Source organism: Anomaloglossus baeobatrachus, chromosome 6 (genome assembly GCF_048569485.1).
Source record: "Anomaloglossus baeobatrachus isolate aAnoBae1 chromosome 6, aAnoBae1.hap1, whole genome shotgun sequence".
Taxonomy (NCBI): Eukaryota; Metazoa; Chordata; class Amphibia; order Anura; family Aromobatidae; genus Anomaloglossus; species Anomaloglossus baeobatrachus.
In genome coordinates, this window is record NC_134358.1 from 271850400 (window position 1) to 271869517 (window position 19118).

The window sequence follows — 19118 nt, forward strand, 5'->3', positions numbered from 1 at the left end:
GCAGGTTTCCTTCCTGGTGCTTCCCGAGGGGACAGATGAGATCTTACTGGGACTCCCCTGGTTGAGACAGCATGCTCCTATACTCAACTGGGCAACAGGGGAGATCTCGGCCTGGGCAGGGTCTTGTAGAGAACACCTCGTGACCACCGGACCACCCACTACCATTAGCTTGGGCCCTCAAAGGATAGAGGAGGTTCGGATTTACCGGCACCTTATGAGGCCTACAGGGACGTCTTCTTCAAGAGGGCCGCAGATACTCTTCCCCCCCCACCGGCCACACGATTGCGGAATAGACCGGAAGCCAGGCTCCGTGCCCCCTAGGGGCAGAGTGTATCCTCTCTCTGCTCCAGAGACGGAGGCTATGTCCAAATATATCCAGGACAGCCTGGCAAAAGGTTTTATTTGCAAGTCTGTATCACCGGCCGGTGCGGGGTTCTATTTTGTGCAGAAAAAAGAAGGGGATCTGCGCCCCTGTATTGACTACAGGGGATTAAATGCAATCACGATTAAGAACAAATACCCGTTGCCCCTCATTATGGAGTTGTTTGATCGATTCCGAGGGGCAAAGGTCTTCATGAAGCTGGACCTACGGGGGGCATACAATCTAGTGCGAGTCCGAGAGGGCGATGAGTGGAAGACCACCTTCAACACCAGGGACGGTCACTATGCGTATCTCGTAATGCCCTTCGGACTCTGCAATGCCCCCGCTGTGTTCCAAGACTTCGTGAATGACATTTTCCGGGATTTGTATCTTTCTGTGGTTGCATACCTCATTTTCTCTCCCGAGTTTTCCACCCATCGGAGGGATGTCATCCGGGTACTCAAGAGGCTCCGCGCTCATTCTTTATATGCTAAGCTGGAGAAGTGTGTCTTTGAGCGTGAATCCTTGCCGTTCCTGGGATATATCGTGTCCAGTCAGGGGTTAGCAATGGATCTGGGGAAGTTGGAGACAGTGATGAACTGGCCTGAGCCCCCCTCGCTGAAGGTGATCCAGCGATTTTTGGGGTTCATCAATTACTATCGCCAGTTCATTCCCAACTTCTCGACGGTGGCAGCACCCATTATTGCCCTTACCCGCAAGGGCGCTAATCCCAAAACGTGGACACGGGAGACGGTAGAGGCTTTTCACGCTCTTAAAACCCACTTCTCCAGAGCCCCCATCCTCCATCGTCCAGATGTCTCCAAACCCTTCCTACTAGAAGTAGACGCCTCTTCAGTCGGTGCAGGCGCAGTCCTGTATCAGAAGAACGAATGAGGAAGGAAACATCCGTGCTTCTTTTTCTCAAAAACCTTCTCTCCGGCTGAGAGGAACTACTCCATAGGGGATAGGGAGCTACTGGCGATGTTGGCATTTCAGGAGTGGCGGCATCTCCTGGAGGGTGCAAAACATCCGTTTGAGGTTTTTTCTGACCATAAAAACCTCACATACCTCCAGGCAGCACAACACCTGAACCCAAGGCAGGCTCAGTGGTCTCTGTTCTTCTCCCGATTCCGCTTTACTATCTGCCACCTGGCCGGTGAGAAGAACGTACGGGCAGACACCTTGTCCCGTTGTATGGTCATTCTGGAGGAAGAAGAAGAGAAGCCCCGTCTCATATTACCCCCGGACAGCCTGAGGATGGTCACTCCCACTTCTCTTGACTAGGTGCCACCTGGCAAGACCCTCGTTCCCCTTGAACTACGGAACGAGGTGCTATCGTGGGCCCATGCCTCCAAAGTCGGGGGCTACTTCCAGGTCAAGAGGACCTTAGCCCTAGTGGCCAGGCATTATTGGTGGCCAAGATTAGTCCAGGACATACAGGAGTATGTGGGAGCCTGTATGTCGTGTGCGCGGAATAAGTCGTCCCGGCAGAGACCTGCGGGTTTTCTTCATCCGCTGCCGGTGGTGGATCGTCCCTGAGAAGTGGTGGGGATGGACTTCCTGGGAGATCTGCCCAAGTAAGCAGGACACAAGGTCGTGCGGGTCATCACGGATCACTTTTCTAAGATGGTCCACTTGGTTCCTCTCTCAAGACTCCCGACGTCTCGTATCCTCGCCTCCTTGTTCATTTGGCATGTATTTAGGCTACATGGCATGCATGACAAGGTGGTGAGTGATCGGGGTTCTCAGTTCGCGTCTCGCTTCTGGAGGGAACTCTGTAAGCTCTTGCAGATAGAGCTTAACATCTCCTCCGCATACCATCCCGAGACCAATGGACTGGTGGAGAGGACCAATCAGACCCTGATAATCAACCTCCACCACTTCATCTCCACGCACCATGACAACTGGGCTGACCTTCTTCCGTGGGCCGAATTTGCCATCAATAATGCGATCCATGAGTCCTCCGGCCAGACCCCGTTCCTGCTTAACAACGGACAACATCCCAGAATCCCAGTCCTGATGCCCATTATGTCACCCGATCCTAGAGTGGAGGATAGGGCGACCGAGGCCTGGGAGATCTGGGATAACACCCAGGAGCCCCTTAAGAGGGCCAAAGACTGGATGGTGACGACGGCTGATGTGCACCGCCGCCCTGCACCATCTTTCACGCATGGTGACCTAGTGTGGCTGTCCTCTAAAAATATCAACCTATGGGTGAAGGCAGCCAAGTTTGCCCCTGGGTACCTGGGGTCGTTTAAAGTCTTAGAGCAGGTAAATCCGGTGGTATACCGGCTCCAGCTCCCTCCTCGCTGGTCCTTAGCCAATACCTTTCACGTGTCTCTTCTGAAACCCGTATGACTTAATAAGTTCTCGGGGTCTCTGTTGGCCCAATTCAGCTCCTCGTCCGACGACCCTGAGGTAGTGAAGCTTGTAGAGACAAAAGTCATACGGGGCAGGAGGTACTACCTTGTGGAATGGGCCAGCCATAGCCCAGAGCATAGGTCCTGGGAATTGGAGGATCATATCTGCACCCCGGGTTTGGTGGCAGCCTTCCAGCAAAGGCAGGGGGGGGCCCTAGATGAGAGGGTAATGTTACACCTCGTTGCTCCCCTGTTGAAAGGAATGTTGTGGTCTCCTATTCCTTGCCTGCCACGAGCCCTCCTGCTCAGCAGTGCCAAAGGTCTGGGAGGTTACACAATATGCAGAGGATAGCTGCTCGGGGAGGCAGCGGGAGTGTTGCACCTCGTAGCTCCCCTGTTGAAAGGAATGTTGTGGTCTCGCATTCCTTGCCTGCCGCGAGCCCTCCTGCTCAGCAGCCCCAAAGGTCTAGGAGACTGCGCAATGTGCAGAGAATAGCTGCTCTGTGAAGTAGCAAGAGTTTCGTTGTTCCTACACATTGTGAAACTCTGGATCCCGCCTATATGTCCCAGTGGCGGGAAGATACACAAGTGCACCACGTGGCATGTTTTGATTCACCCACTGATGTCACACGGCTTGATGATGCGCTGAAAGCCGATTGCTTGAACATCAGTGAGGCCGATAACGTGGTGACCCCTGACTGGCCGGGCTGGGACGTTTTGGACCCTGATTGGGCCAAGTCCGTCGGCTCCGCCTCGCGCCTGCCTTTGGGTGGAGCTGTGCCTCCTTAAAAGCTTCACTTGCCAATATGGCGGCGCGCGACCGTTCTCTATTCTTGTATGTCTGACAGCATGCTGCTACGCCACTGTTCAGGCATTTTTCTCTACTTGTGGGCTCTGCCCTTACTGCTCAGGCAGTGCCTTGTTTGCAGGTCATGTCCTTGCCCTCGGTGAGCTCCTCGGGACGCCTCCGGACTCACCTTGTTGTTTAAGCACACATGTGTGGGCACCGCTGTGCTTCCCTCGTGCCACATTTCCGTGACTTCCGCTTGGGCACACATGCGTGGGCACCACTGTGCTTCATCGTGCAACAAGTACATCGAGTTGTGAGCCCCGTTCCATACAACCCTCACGGGTTAGGGCGAGCCAGTGTACGCAGATCGTCTGTGACGTAGCAGACGATCGTCAGCACCAACCCGCTCACTCTTCAACAACCATAGCAGCATTCCCCTACACCGCACAGTGGACCTTGACCGGCGGAAGCTGTCTCTATACAAACTTGGCACGCTTCCCCGGGTCCCCCTCTTAACATGGACGTACCCACATTGGAAAAGCTTGCCGATTGTCTGCTTTGCAACTTTTCAACAAGCTTTATTGGAATAACAAATACAAAATGGATACAGCCGCACACTAAATGCCATCAATGTATAAGGGAACTCTGGTACTGCATTACTGCTATATGAAAAAATTAGATTTTTAGTTTATGTATTGGCCAATGCATGTAAGCCCGGAAACCAAACGGCAAGGTAAATCTCAATATTCCGGGTCCCTAACAAAAATGCCACTATCTAGGTTAAAACATCCATGTCTGGGCAGCTAGACTAAAAATCTAACTTGAAATGCCACTATCTGGACTAACCTCCATGTCTGGGCAGCTAGAACTCCTGGTATAAGGATTGTGAACACAGCCTGGTTTATAGGGCGGAGTGCTCAGTCAGAAAAAAACACTGCAAATATTTCAAAAGACTGACCTGAACATCCTACAAGTGTGTATAGGTGCCAGCTGAAAAAATCTAGCAAATACAAAATGGATACAGCCGCACACTAAATGCCATCAATGCATAAGGGAACTCTGGTACTGAATTACTGCTATATGAAAAAATGAGATTTTTAGTTTATGAATTGGCCAATGCATGTAAGCCCGGAAACCAAACGGCAAGGTAAATCTCAATATTCCGGGTCCCTAACTAAAATGCCACTATCTAGGTTAAAACATCCATGTCTGGGCAGCTAGACTAAAAATCTAACTTGAAATGCCGCTATCTGGACTAACCTCCATGTCAATCTAACTTGAAATGCCACTATCTGGACTAACCTCCATGTCCATGACTAACCTCCATGTCAATCTAACTTGAAATGCCACTATCTGGACTAACCTCCATGTCCATGACATGGAGGTTAATCCAGATAGTGGCATTTCAATGTAGATTTTTAGTCTAGCTGCCCAGACATGGATGTTTTAACCTAGATAGTGGCATTTTAGTTAGGGACCCGGAATATTGAGATTTACCTTGCCGTTTGGTTTCCGGGCTTACATGCATTGGCCAATTCATAAACTAAAAATCTCATTTTTTCATATAGCAGTAATGCAGTACCAGAGTGCCCTTATACATTGATGGCATTTAGTGTGCGGCTGTATCCATTTTGTATTTGCTAGGTTTTTTCAGCTGGCACTTATACACACTTGTAGGATGTGCAGGTCAGTCTTTTGAAATATTTATTGGAATAACAGACCTGAACAGGAACTGGACGCGTATGTAAAACTCCATGTTCGGGTCCAAGACGCTGACACTCGGTGTTTGGTACGAACCCCGAACATTACAATTTGGGTTTGCTCCTCCCTAGTTATTATATTACAATCTGTTACATCATTTTTCAAGCTATCTCTTATAATACCTTCAAACATTATGCACACTATTGTTAAACTTACAACTTCGTAATTACACTGATCCAACTTCAATTTGTAAAATTATGAAGTTCTTGAAAAGTCTACATATATAACATTTCTGTTTTTGGGTAGCTTTTTTTGACTTTGGGATACTTTTTATTTCCCAAAAAACACCATGCTCCTTGTATGGCATTTTTCAGTCTTTTTTCTATTAGACACTTCTGTATGACAATCAAAAACCTAGAAAAAAATGCATTTCAGAAATGTTAATTACATTTTATAAATGCAATAAATGTATGTAAAGAAAACATCTGAAAATGCAGGAAGTTTGAATCAAAGAGTGATTCATTTCATTTAGTTTAACTTCAATATATACCTGGTTTAGTTCTAAACACTGTGGTAATAACTGCTACAAAAATGGCATATGTTATTCCTACCAAAGGCCAATTTTTCATGACTTGATCACTTTTATTATTTGTAAAAGCCTGATAATTTTCAAAGTGATATTGCAAGTGTCTTTGGTGGCATTTAGTTCAATTTTTTTGTGTATTGCAATATGTTATAGAGTAGTACATGGGGGAAGAAAAGACACCAGAAAAAAAAAATGAAAAAAATCCCCAAATTCTGCATTTTGAAAATAACCCCCAATCACCAACAGAATTGCTTCAAATAAAAAAACATTACATATTGTCATATTTTTTAGAACATTGATAATAGGGTATCACATAACTCTAAAATCCATCCCAGTCCCACCCCAAACACGTTTAAAAATACATAAAAAAACAAACATTTTTTTATGAAATATGCTGTGACAGATTTACCAGTCCTGCAAAATAGATGGCCTAAACTTAAGGGGGCATTACACGCTGCAATATCGTTAGTGAATTATCGTTGGGGTCACGGTGTTTGTGACGCACATCGGGCTTCATTAATGAGATCGCAGTGTGTGATAACTACGAGTGACCTTAAACGATCGCAAAAGAGGTCAAAATCGTTTGCCATGGAGAGGTTGTCCTGAAACCAAAAATCGTTGTCTGCTTATTAGCAATGTTGTTCCTCGTTCCTGCGGCACCAGACATTGTTGTGTGTGACACCGCAGGAGCGATGAACATCTCCTTACCTGCGTCCCGCCGGCAATACGGAAGGAAGGAGGTGGGCGGGATGTTACGTCCTGCTCATCTCCGCCCCTCCGCTTCTATTGGACGGCTGCCACCTGACGTCGCTGTGTGACGCCGCATGGACCGCCCCCTTAGAGAGGGGTTGGTTTACCGGCCAGAGCGACGTCGCAGGGCAGGTAAGTCCGTGTGACGGGGACTAACGAGATTGTGCGCCACAGGCAGCGATTTGCCCATGTCACACAACCGACAGGGCCGGGTACAATCGCTTGCGATCTTGCTAGTGAGATCGCAGCTGTAAAGTACGCTTTAGACTTGGCACTCTCAAAATGCACTCAACCTATCTTTGTGGCTATTGCTTGATAGATAAATTTGGTGCACTGTTACACTGTCTAGTCTAACGTTACATCATATTTTTAATGGATTACTTTCAAACCATTTTTGGGGGTCCATAAATTAGGAATAAATCCAATTTTGTTAACAATATTTCTCACATCACGAATTACAGATAAATCTTATATCACAACGTAACTTTTGTTAACTGTATTCTTCAGAGCTTATTTAGATTAAAAACAATTGAAACAGAAGACTTCCTTATACTTATATGTAGTGCCCCTGATGCCATCAGGGCACTACAAGGTACTGTATCCTGCCAAAGATGCAGGGCCTACCCCCAGGGACTTGGGTCAGGAGACGCCAGGATGATGGCAGTTTTGCGCAACTGAGTCCACGCTTCAACAGGTTCTGTTGTTCTGATTGCTTTATAACATGTGATCTTTCCATTTTTCTCCAGTCATGGTTTGGTATATTTTTCTATGGCTTAATTATTTAGCAGGACTTATTATTATTTATGACCCTGTATGGTTGCAAATGTATCAGCTTAAATACATAGTGTCTGTCTAGATCTTCACACCAATGACACTATAATAGCCAAAGGATTTTATGAGCATTCGTAGTGCTGGAGGCTTTTCTTTATCGAATGTTGTCATTTATTTCAAACAACAAAAATGGAACTAAATAATTGTTACCTGGTATTATTTTAAGATTTGCAGTCTTGTTTTCGGCATATCTTTTATTTTGTAAGTTTTTACTCTAGTGAGTTTTTGTAACAAACAAATGAGTTTTTATGTAGTCAAGCAGTTTCACTAAACACTTATTTTATGATGTACTTAATATTCAAAGGTAACCAATAATGTTTACCAAAATTGCAGCATATGACAGAAAATTGGCTTAGTAAGTCATTAACGAGCAATTCAGACCCATAGTAATAGCAATCAATTTTACAAATCGTGATCTTATTCATGTACTTTGTTTGTACAGCTATTCACGGAGATCTAAAAAGCAAAGAGACAACAATTTTTTCCAAAATGTGACTTTTTTGGCTTTTCCATGCCTAAATAAACGTTTCAGCTCCAATTGTGAGCAATTTTAATTAATTTTGTGTTAAAGGTATTGCCTTGATATTTCAATCATTGTTATATTGGGATATGAAACTGTAGTGACAATTCTCTGATCCTGGATAAAAAATGTGTAAATCATTATTTTACCTAAGCACAATAATATATTTTAGTTGTAATGTCTATTATAGCATGTAAATTAGAAAAAAAATATTTTTGCTTTTTTTTTATCTCCTTCCAAATGTATGACATGCCAGTAGGTCCTATTTTACAGTATTTGATTATGTCTGCACACGAGCTGTGCACAAATGATTGTTGCTGAGAGATTGGCTTAAGTGATAGCTGAGCTCATGCTGTCACCGCCAGGTCCGGATCCTGCACTGTCCCTCAATGGTTTACCCTCTGTATGCCGCAATAATTAATGAATCCAGAATTTAAAAGGTCGAAAGAGGAAATAGGCTCCTACATATCACCTGATCGGGACCCCAATTATGAGATCATGAGGCCCAATGGTTGCCATGACTGCAGGAGGTAAAATAATGACTGGACTGTCAGTTATGGTGGCCTTTTAACCCTAGAATGCATACCTGGGGCCTCGTAGGCCTGCTAGGTTACTTGTTTTCTATGGTGGATTTCTATGGTTGCGCGTTCTAGGGTTAAACCACACTAATAGCATGGTCTAAAAGACATTGTGCCAGTTTAACACTGACAGGTCTAATGCATGCTATGCATTTGCAATGCAAAGCATTAGACTAGTGATAAAAAACTACACATATTTGTTATTGTGTCCAGAACAACCCCATATCTAAAATTTTTCAATTATTTAATTCCTTCAGTGAACGATATAAAAAAAATAACATGGCAAAAATTAGACTTTTTCATCAAACTGTGGATCAAAAAGTCGTATATATGTAAATAAATATGGTGTCACTGAAAAAGTTATTTCATCCCACCAGAAAGGTATAGATCTCAGAATATGAAAATGAAATAATTATTTTTTACATAAAATTGTTTTTATTTATTTAAATAGGCAAAACATAAAAAAGTATACATATGGTGTCGGTATAATCATACCAAACCAGACTAAAATACAATAAAAAAAATGTTCTGTGCCCGAAAATGGTACAAAAATGTCATCTCGTGATATCATAAAATATCAACTTATTAATTATTGGAAGTATGCCCTAAAATAATTAGCTCCCCTCCATGTTTTATTCATTAATACAATAAAAAATATATGTACCTGCTCAAACCGCATCCATAGATTTACGCGTACAGGTATTGAAGCAGGTATCTCCCTCCCCAGTGTAATTCACCTTACATTTTGCAGATATCCACAGTTTTAAAAGGTGTCCTTGTTTTCTTCACCCTGATCCTATTTCCCTTGTAGTCAATTCAGTATTTTATCTGTTAGGCAATAATCTAGACTGATATGGGAATGACACAACCATAATTGACATTGTATGGATAATATATAGATTAGGGCCATTAAAGCTTATAAATAGAAACCACAAATTGAGTAGACAATGGACTGTCATAAGGATAAAAACTTTAATAATTTAACGCAATCTGAAAGCAATGGTAAAGATCCATTTCTTTGACCATTCATACTGGGAGAAGTTTCTCTCAGTAGTCAATTCATCACAATCTGTTGCTATAGGAAATGTCTTCAATAATGCAACACCATCTGGTAGCAATGGAAAAAAACAATATCCTTGGCTGGTCATATATTCAATTTCAATAGTAAAAATAATAAAGTTCCTTCATTAGTTGTCCTTCTAAGAACTCAAAGGTCATTTGTAATACCTAGTGTATTCAAAATGTCTTCATGAATTAGCTGTATTTCAACAGTATAGAAACCATATATAGTGAAAAGCAAAAGATTAACAATAATTTGAATGTTTGACTTTCAGGCTCTATTTATCACCATTCACTACAGCTGTAAGCGTGTGACTATCTTCATTTTATAGACAAGCATCTTGTCTATCTAATACATTAATTTGACTAACCACTATTTAGCATATGATTAGTAATGCAGATTTTTCTCATGCCACTGCATTGTTACTGTTTTGCTTCATCAAATCCAAATTTTAGTTTAGATTATTTTGTTAGTATTTTGTAAAATCACATTTGACTTTCAACAATGCCTGAATCCTTCTGGGCATGTTCTAGATCAGATTCAGGCATGTTTCTACCAAAATCTGATACCCGGTCTCTTCTACACGTTCCCAATGTTGGTGCATACTGGTCAACTCATTTTGGTATATATACAGCTTTTTCTTCAACTCTGCCAACAAGTTTTTGATTAGGTTAAAATCTTGGGGACTGTGGTGGCTAATCCAGAAAATCTACTTCATTGTCATTGAATCATTTATTCTCCAATTTGAAGTATGCTTTGATCGCTGTTCTGCTGGAATATTATGTTGTCCTTTTCATTCCAATAGTACTTGAGTATACAATATAACTTGTCTTTCAGGATACTCACATGCACCTCAGCATTGACACCTCTTGATCAAGTATCTATGGCTGTGAAGCAACCGCTTATCATCACGTTTCTTCCATTGAACATGACAGTTCCTTAAATTTCTTGATCAAGCATCTTTTTCTCTTGTTTCCTCCAGAACTATTTGCACTCATCAGAGCCTAGTCTATTGACTTTTGTCTCATCACTTCAAATCACTCTTTTCCAATCTTCTACTCTCCACACTTCATATTTTTTTGCAAACTCAAGCCAACGCTTGTTGTGATGACATTGAAGTTGAGAATTCAGCTTTATTTGGGCCACAATTTCAGACTTGTGAAACATGCATCGCCCAATGCTTGCATGTACATCTGTGATCATACTATTATGAAGCATACGAGCCACTTCCACTGCCATATTTGTGACACCAGAACGGATAGACCTTTTGATGTGCCAGATAGTTGAATCCAATATTTTGCCTAGAGGTCCACTACTGGCTTTTTATTGGATGGACAGACTTCATGCCTTATTTTTCCAATTGTCATAGCACCTACATACTGCAGTTTGGCAATTTTCTTGGTCGAGAGCCCACTATCAATGGGCTGGAAGATGCTGTTCCTCTTTTCTTGGGAAATCTTCTTCATGGCTGCCCCTCAATTCAAACCAGTAACCTTTCACTTGTGAATCAAACTAATACAATTTTTAGCTTTTTGGGAATGTGAGAACAGGTTGTAATTTATATTAATCAGGAGGAAAAAAAATTCAAACACCAGGAGCAAAACAGTAAAAATGGAGGGACATGGCAAGAAGCTGCACAACTTATCAAATTGTAAATAGTTGCAGGTCAAATTTATCTATGAGAAAGCCAAAATATTTGTCTATAAAATTAAGGTAGTCTCAGCTACAGTGGATGGTGAGATATGGAGCCTGAAATTTAAAAGTTCAAAACATTGCTACCCTTGTTGTCACTGTATACTGTCAAGGCTGACCGTGTTGGCATTGTTGAAATTTTGACAGAAAATCATGTTTTTCTCCAAGAAAATTATTGCAATTACACATTTTATTATACCCATGTTTAGTTTCTTTTAGTTTATTGTACCAACACAAAAAAATAAGAAAAAAGGATGAATTGGACATAATTCTAAAAAAACCCCTTCAAAAATAGGGCACTCTTAGCTTAATATTTTCTTACACACCCTTTGGATCAGATATCTTTTCTTTTGCAAACTGCTCTAGTTCTCATATTTGAAGCATGTCTTCCCCAACAACAATATTAAGATGTGTTCATGGTTGTTCAAAGGTCTTTAAACTCAGACTAATTGCTGACTACTTCAGAACTCTCCAGCACTTTGTTTCTATCCATATATTTATGCCTCCAGAAGTATGTTTGAGGTCATAGTTGGGAGACTCATAACTTAGGATGCAAACCCAGCTTTCTGTCACTGGGCACTATATTGCGACCCAAGATCCTTTTGTAATCTTCAAATTTCATAATTACTTGCACAGTCAAGACAACCACTGCCTGAGGCAGAAAAAAAACCACACAAAAACATGTTTGAACTATTACCATATTTGACTATAGGTGCTGTCTGGTTTGCTTTGTAGGCCTCATTGAATTTTTGGTAAACAGTATGTGCTTTACCATAAAACTCTTTATTGGCCTCGTCTTTCCACAAGATACTTTGCCAGAAGGATTTTTGCTTGCTCATGGACATTTTGGCAAACTGCAGACTAGATTTTTTATGCCTTTGTGAGCAGTGGGGTCCTCCTAGGTCTTCTGCCATTGTGTTCCATTCATTCAAATGTTTATGAATAGTTTGTGCTAACACTAATGCACCCTGGCCTGCAGAACAGCCTTAATTTATTTTAATTTGATTGGGGCTGCTTATCCGTCATCCATACTATCTTGCGTTGCATCCTATCATTTATGTTTATCTGCTGTGCACATCCAGGGAGATTAGCTACAGTACCATGGGTTGTAAACTTCTTGATTATGTTGCGCACTATGGACAAAGGAACATCAAGATCTCTGTAGATGGATTTTTAACCTTGAGATTGTTGATATTTTTCAACAATTTTAGTTTTCAAGTCCTCATACAGTTCTCTTCTCCTCTTTCTATTCTCCATTCTTAAGGCCGCTTTACACGCTGCGACATTGCTAGCGATGTCGCTAGGGAATGCACCCGCCCCCATCATTTGTGTGGTGAACAATATTGCTGGTACGCATCACATGAACTTGCCTTCCTAACGACGTTGCTGTGGCCGGCTAACAACCTCTTTTTTAAGGGGGAGGTTCGTGCGGTGTCACCGCGATGTCACACAGCAAGCCACCAATTGAAGCAGAGGGGCGGAGAGCAGCCGCATGAATGTCACTCCCACCTACTTGCCGGAGGACGCAGGTACGTTGTTCGTCGTTCCCAGGGTGTCACACGTAGCGATGTGTGCTGCCTCAATAAAGACGAGCAACATGCGTACCAAACGAGCAACAATTTTTGGGAAACGAACAACGTGTAAAAAAACAACGATTTTTGGCACTTTTCGGGTCATTAGAGGTCGCTGGTAAGTGTCACATGCAACGACGTCGCTAACGAGGCTACATGTGCGTCACGAATTCCGTGACCCCAACGATATCTCATTAGTGATATCGCTGCATGTAAAGCAGCCTTTAGTGTGGCAGACACAATGCAAAGATTCAGTATACTTCTCCCGTTTTATCTGTTTTCAGGTATGATTTTATATTGCACATATCTGTTACTTGCCACAGGTAAGTATGAGCGAACAACACATGATTGAAACAAAGTTGTTTACCCACAATTTTGGATAGGAACTAACAATTTTGTGCAGCCCAATTTTAGAATTTTGTGAGAACTTATGTCCGATTTGCCTTTTTTTTCTCTACTTTGTTGTGTTTTTCCAATAAAAGTAATTGCAATAATTTTCTAGGAGGAATCATTCATTTTCTGGAACAATTTCATGGGTTACAACACTTTCGGCAATAACTGTATTTTTTTATATTTTATATAAGACTAGAAGGTGGCCCGATTCTAACGCATCGAGTATTCTAGAATTTATGTATTGTGTAGTTAATGTATGATTTTTGTTATATATATATATATATATATATATATATATTGTGAGACTCATGTGGGATTAGTGGATGAGGGCAGGTATATCTCACTCCAGTATCGGTCCTATGTGACTTAGCCTGGTCAGGATCACCTGGCTACTAATGGATTAATGAGATGTGAAGGACGGAGGTAAAAGGAATCTGGGAAGTTGGGGGAGGGTCTCCATCTGGGCAACACAGTAAGCCTGTCTGTGTAGGAGACACTTGTAAGTTGGAGCAATGCTTGATGTCTGTATGGTTTAGTTGGAAGGGAGAAGCCCTCCAGTTGGTAGTTAGGATATCATCCTGTATAGTTAGCGCCGGACAGGCAAGGATTTATTTTGTTGGTGTTTTTTTTCCTTTTGTTTATGCTTCACTGCAATAAACCTGGCCAAGCGTCAGTTACACCTTGAATTCGGCTGTCTGCCTGAGCTGAATACGTGCCCTTTGAACCCAGCAAAGGTGATCCCGGAGCGTGTTATCACAATATAGATATTGTTGTGTGTAGTTGCCAGTGTTTGTGTAGGGCGCTGTAAATGTTCTGGGTGTTGTCTGGATGTGGGGGTGTGTGAGAGCGGTGTTGTATGTGTGCTGCGTTGTGTGTGTTGCGTTGTTTGTGGAGCGCTGTGTGTCTGCAGCGTTCTGTGTGTGTGGTGCTGTGTGTGTTGCGCGGTTTGTGTGGGTGTGGAGTGCGTGTGTGTGTTTTGGGGGGAGGTATGTTTTGTGCAGTGTGTGTGTTGCGCGGTATGTGCGTATATTTATGTATGTTGCGGTGTTTGTGTGTTGGGTGTTGTGTGTGTGCAGCGTTGTCTGTGAGTGTGTGGGTGTCTGTGTAGGGCGGTGTTTGTGGTTCCCAGTGTGTGTGTGGTGTGTTGTGTGGTGCGTGTGTGGCGGTGTGTGTGTGTGTTTTGGGGGAGGTGTGCACCCCTCATCGTGCTCCATCCCCCATGCTGCGCACCCCTCATCGTGCTCCATCCCCCATGCTGCGCACCTCCCATCATGCTCCATCCCCCATGCTGTGCACCCCCATCATGTTCCATCCCTCATGCTGTGCACCCCCATCGTGCTTCATCCCCCATGCTGCACACCCCCTATTGTACTCTATCCCCCATGCTGCGCACCCCCCATTGTGCTCCATCCGACATGCTGCGCAGCCCCCATTGTGCTCCATCCCCATGCTGCGCACCCCCCATTGTGCTCCATCCCCCATGCTGCGCACCCCCCATCGTGCTCCATCCCCCATGCTGCACACACCCCATCGTGCTCCATCCTCCATGCTGCACCCCCCCCATTGTGCTCCATCCTCCATGCTGCGCACCCCCCATCGTGCTCCATCCCCCATGCTGCGCACCTCCCATCATGCTCCATCCCCCATGCTGCGCACCTCCCATCATGCTCCATCCCCCATGCTGCGCACCTCCATCGTGCTTCATCCCCCATGCTGCACACCCCCTATTGTACTCCACCCCCCATGCTGCGCACCCCTTATCATGCTCCATCCCCCATGCTGCGCACCCCTCATCGTGGTCCATCCCCTGTGCTGCACACCCCCCATCATGCTCCATCTCCCATGCTGCACACCCCTCATCGTGCTCCATCCCCATGCTGTGCACCCCCCATCGTGCTACATCTCCCATGCTGCGCACCCCCCATCGTGCTCCATCCTCCATGCTGCACAACCTCCATCATGCTCCATCCCCCATGCTGGGGCCACCGGGGGCAGGTCCGAGCATGGCAACGTGTGCCGGGGGCGGGGCTGAGCGGGCGAGGCATCAGCGTATGCCAGCTCCCTGCACATGTGTACTGGGAGCCGGTGTATGCTGGTAACCATAATACACATCGGGTAACTAAGGGAAGCGCTTCCTATAGTTCCGCGATGTGTATCATGGTTACCAGCGTACACCAGCTCCGTCACGATCCCAGCATCGCAAGGTTATGTCCGCCGGGGGCGGGGCCGAGTGTGCCAACGTGTGGCGGGGGCGAGCGGGCAAGGCATCAGCGTATGCCGGCTCCCTACACATATGTACCGGGAGCCGGTGTACGCTGGAGCGGGGCTGAGCGGGCGAGGCGTTTGCATATGCTGGCTCCCTGCACATGTGTACCGGGAGCCGGTGTACGCTGGAGCAGGGCTGAGCGGGCGAGGCGTCAGCATATGCCGGCTGCCTGCACATGTGTACCAGGAGCCGGTGTACGCTGGAGCTGGGCTGATTGGGCGAGGAGTCAGCGTATGCCGACTCCCTGCACATGTGTACCGAGAGCCGGTGTATGCTGGTAACCATGATACACATCGGGTAACTACACATCGGGTAACTAAGGGAAGCGCTTCCTATAGTTACGCGATATGTATCATGGTTACCAGCGTACACCGGCTCCGTCACGATCCCAGCATCGCAAGGTTATGTCCGCCGGGGGCGGGGCTGAGTGTGGCGGGGGCGAGCGGGTGAGGCGTCAGCATATGCCGGCTCCCTGCACATCTGTACCGGGAGCCGGTGTACGCTGGAGCGGGCGATGCGTGCGGAGGGCCGGGGCGAGCGGCTAATCCATGCGGGGGGCGGGGCAAGGCCGAGGCGAGTGGCCAATCCGTGGGGGGGCGGGGCCAGGCTGAGTTCAGCGGCCAATCCGACAGTTGTCACTGTAACGACACTGTCACGGTGACACAATTTTGGAGCAAGACAGACAGACAGACAGAATAAGGCAATTATATATATAGATATGTCAAATGACTCTATACTATCTAGACTCAGGCCTCCCCACTTTTTTCTCACTGCATGTGATACACTGTGGTTTAGAATGCAATTGTTAGATGAATAACCTGGGTTAGTATAAGTTTGAGGTGATCAACATGGCAGTAATTCTCCTAAATGGGTGTCCAGACTTGGGGTTAAAGTATGTAGTCACTTTATATGACTAATGACTCGTTAGTCTTGATAGCGCACAGTGTGTGCCCTGTCATAATTCTCTGGTGCTGGTACCGGGAGTGGATAGGCACTTGACCTCAAGTATTAGATGCGCATATATGCGGTCACATGACAACTAGAAGTGCACGGCCTCATTTAATACAAGTAAATTGAGGGAGTCTGGACACAACTAGTTAGAATGTGGCTAGAAGTATGCAAATAGCACACTTGCTGTAACACACCTGCCCACTCCTTGCAACAGCTCTGGTGAACTCTGACAGCGGGCACAATGCTTGTTGTAAGGATTCACAGATTTGCAGTCACATAGAGTGGACAAACACTTTAAGTAAGACTTTCCCAGTTTATAGTTAAAGGAATCCAATAGTATTTATTAATATTTGGTATTCCATACGATTACATTCTGCCATTATACCTGTAATGTCTTATTACTTTTGAGTAATAGTATGAGACATTATTGGGGACTTTATTATATTGTAGGGTTCTGTAAATGTATTGTAGTGTAGTTCTTTTTGTATGATATTAATTGATATACACTTTACAGTTTTGTTTATAGGCCTTAAAAATTGATGGCATTGTTTCTTGTTCTGTTTTCTATACTTCACTACCTTTTAAAGAAAACCAACCACCCGGATTTTGTGATATGAATTAAAGACAGTGCCATACAGGCAGTAAGATGCTGAATCCAGGTATACCTGTTGTAGAAAGATTTGATGCTTGGTTGCAGAAATATCTTTAATCAAAGTGGCAAAACTGCACTGCACTTTGATTGACGGCTGCAACAAGGGCTGAACTTTGTGAGTCGGGTCCTCTGCCTTTATTCCTCCTCTGGCATCCTTCTAGCTTGCCCCCTATTCTTTATTTGTATATCGCTCTGCACCACCATTGCTTTTGTAGTTAGTGCATGCACTTTGCCACAGTCATTCTGTTTTCATTAAAATTACGCCGGAGTCTGCACATGCTTGTACCGCAATCTTCGGCGCCATTTTATTGAAGACACTGAGATAAAGACTGAGTGGTTTGGGCGCGTGTGCAGATGGAAAAAAAAAAATGTGCACTCACTGATGCACCTCATAGTCTTCACCACAGTATGTTCAATAAAATGGTTCAGGAAATTGCGGTACAAGCATGCGCGGACTCTAATGCCATTTTAATGAAGAAATATTTACTCCAGCAATGCACACGTGCCAGGTTCCTGAGCAATGGCAAGGTGGAAATATTCACATATAGCAAAGGGGGCAAGCCAGGAGGATGCCAGAGGTGGACTTTATTTTGAGGAACCGACCCATAAAGGCCCGCCCCATTGTACTTGTCAATCAAGGTGCAGTGCATCTCTGCAATTTTGATTAAAGATATTTCTGCAACCAAGCGTCCGATCCTTCTACAACATGTATGCCTGCAATCAGCATCTTAGTGCCAGTATAGCACTGCCTTTAGTTCATATCCCCAATCCTGGTGGTTGGTTCTCTTTAATATCTCTATTAGATCAATCATGCATGAGTGTGGCTTCAAAGGATGAAAACACATTTTTTTTTTAATAATAGCTAAATTCAAATAAAGCACATCTATAATAGCTTTACAAATTGAACCAAACTCAAACTTGAAAGAAACTTTGATTATATTAACCCCTTCACCCCATACCTGTTTTCACATTTCTGAACTGGCAAAATTCTACAATTCTAATCAGCATCACTTTAATAAATTCTTCAACACATTGCAATGATTCTAAAAAAAAGTTTTGTGACACAATGTACTTCATAGTGGTGAGCAAATATAGGTCAATATGAGTCGTAGTTTTTATTAATATACTCAAAATTCGACCCCCAAAAATAAAATTTAGCAATATTCTAATTGTTTAGCCCTTAAAAAATAAAGGTATATCACCCAGCATAGTTAAGAAATAACATTTACCACATGTTTACTTTATATGAGGGTCATTTCTGTAAACAATTTTTTTAGTGCGAAGTTATCAGGATTAAAACTTTTCATTTTTCCAACAAAGTTTACAAAAGCAAATTTTTATGGACCACATTACATTTAAAGTGACGTTCAGAGGCCTATGTAACAGAAAATACCCTTAAGTGACACCATTTAAAACACCGAATGCCTCAAAGTGCTAAAAAACTACATTTAATAAGTTTATTAACCTTTTGGATGCTTCACAGTAATTATAGCAATGTGGAAGAAAAAAATGAAAATTTTACTTTTATCTCCAGATACTTTAGCCCCAGATTTTTCATTTTCACATAGGTAATAGGAAAAATGAACCCAAAATTTGTTGTGCAATTTTGTTCGAGTATGGCAATATTCCATATGTGGTGGAAAACTACTGTTTGTGTGCACAGCAGCTGTCAGAAGGGAAGGAGCATCTTGTAGCCTTTGGAATGAAAAATTGACTGAAATAAATAGCGGATGCCATATTACATTTGCAGAACCTTTGATGTGCTTACACAGTGGAAATCCCCCACAAAAGACCCTGTTTTGAAAACTACACCCCTCAAGTAAAATACCTAGAGGTGTGATGATCACCTTAAACCAACAGGTGCATCACAGAATTTCTAGGATATAGAGATAGTACTGCACTCCCTAAAGACATATTAACTGGAGGAGATGTTGTGGGCGGAGGGGACACGCTCGCCACGCTCGGCTCCGGGGCTTCTGCCGCTGCTGCTCGGTGGCTCGAGCGGTGGGCCGGACCCGGGGACTTGAGCAGCGCTCCTCACCCGTGAGTAAAAAGG

The 19118-nt window shown here is 44.0% G+C and overlaps 1 protein-coding gene across 1 annotated transcript in view; it reads left to right on the top strand.

Annotated features, from left to right (window-relative positions):
- Nucleotides 1–19118, top strand: part of LOC142243201 (cadherin-9-like) — a 408827-nt gene that overhangs the window by 104564 nt on the left and 285145 nt on the right. The gene's annotated exons all lie outside the window — the stretch shown is intronic.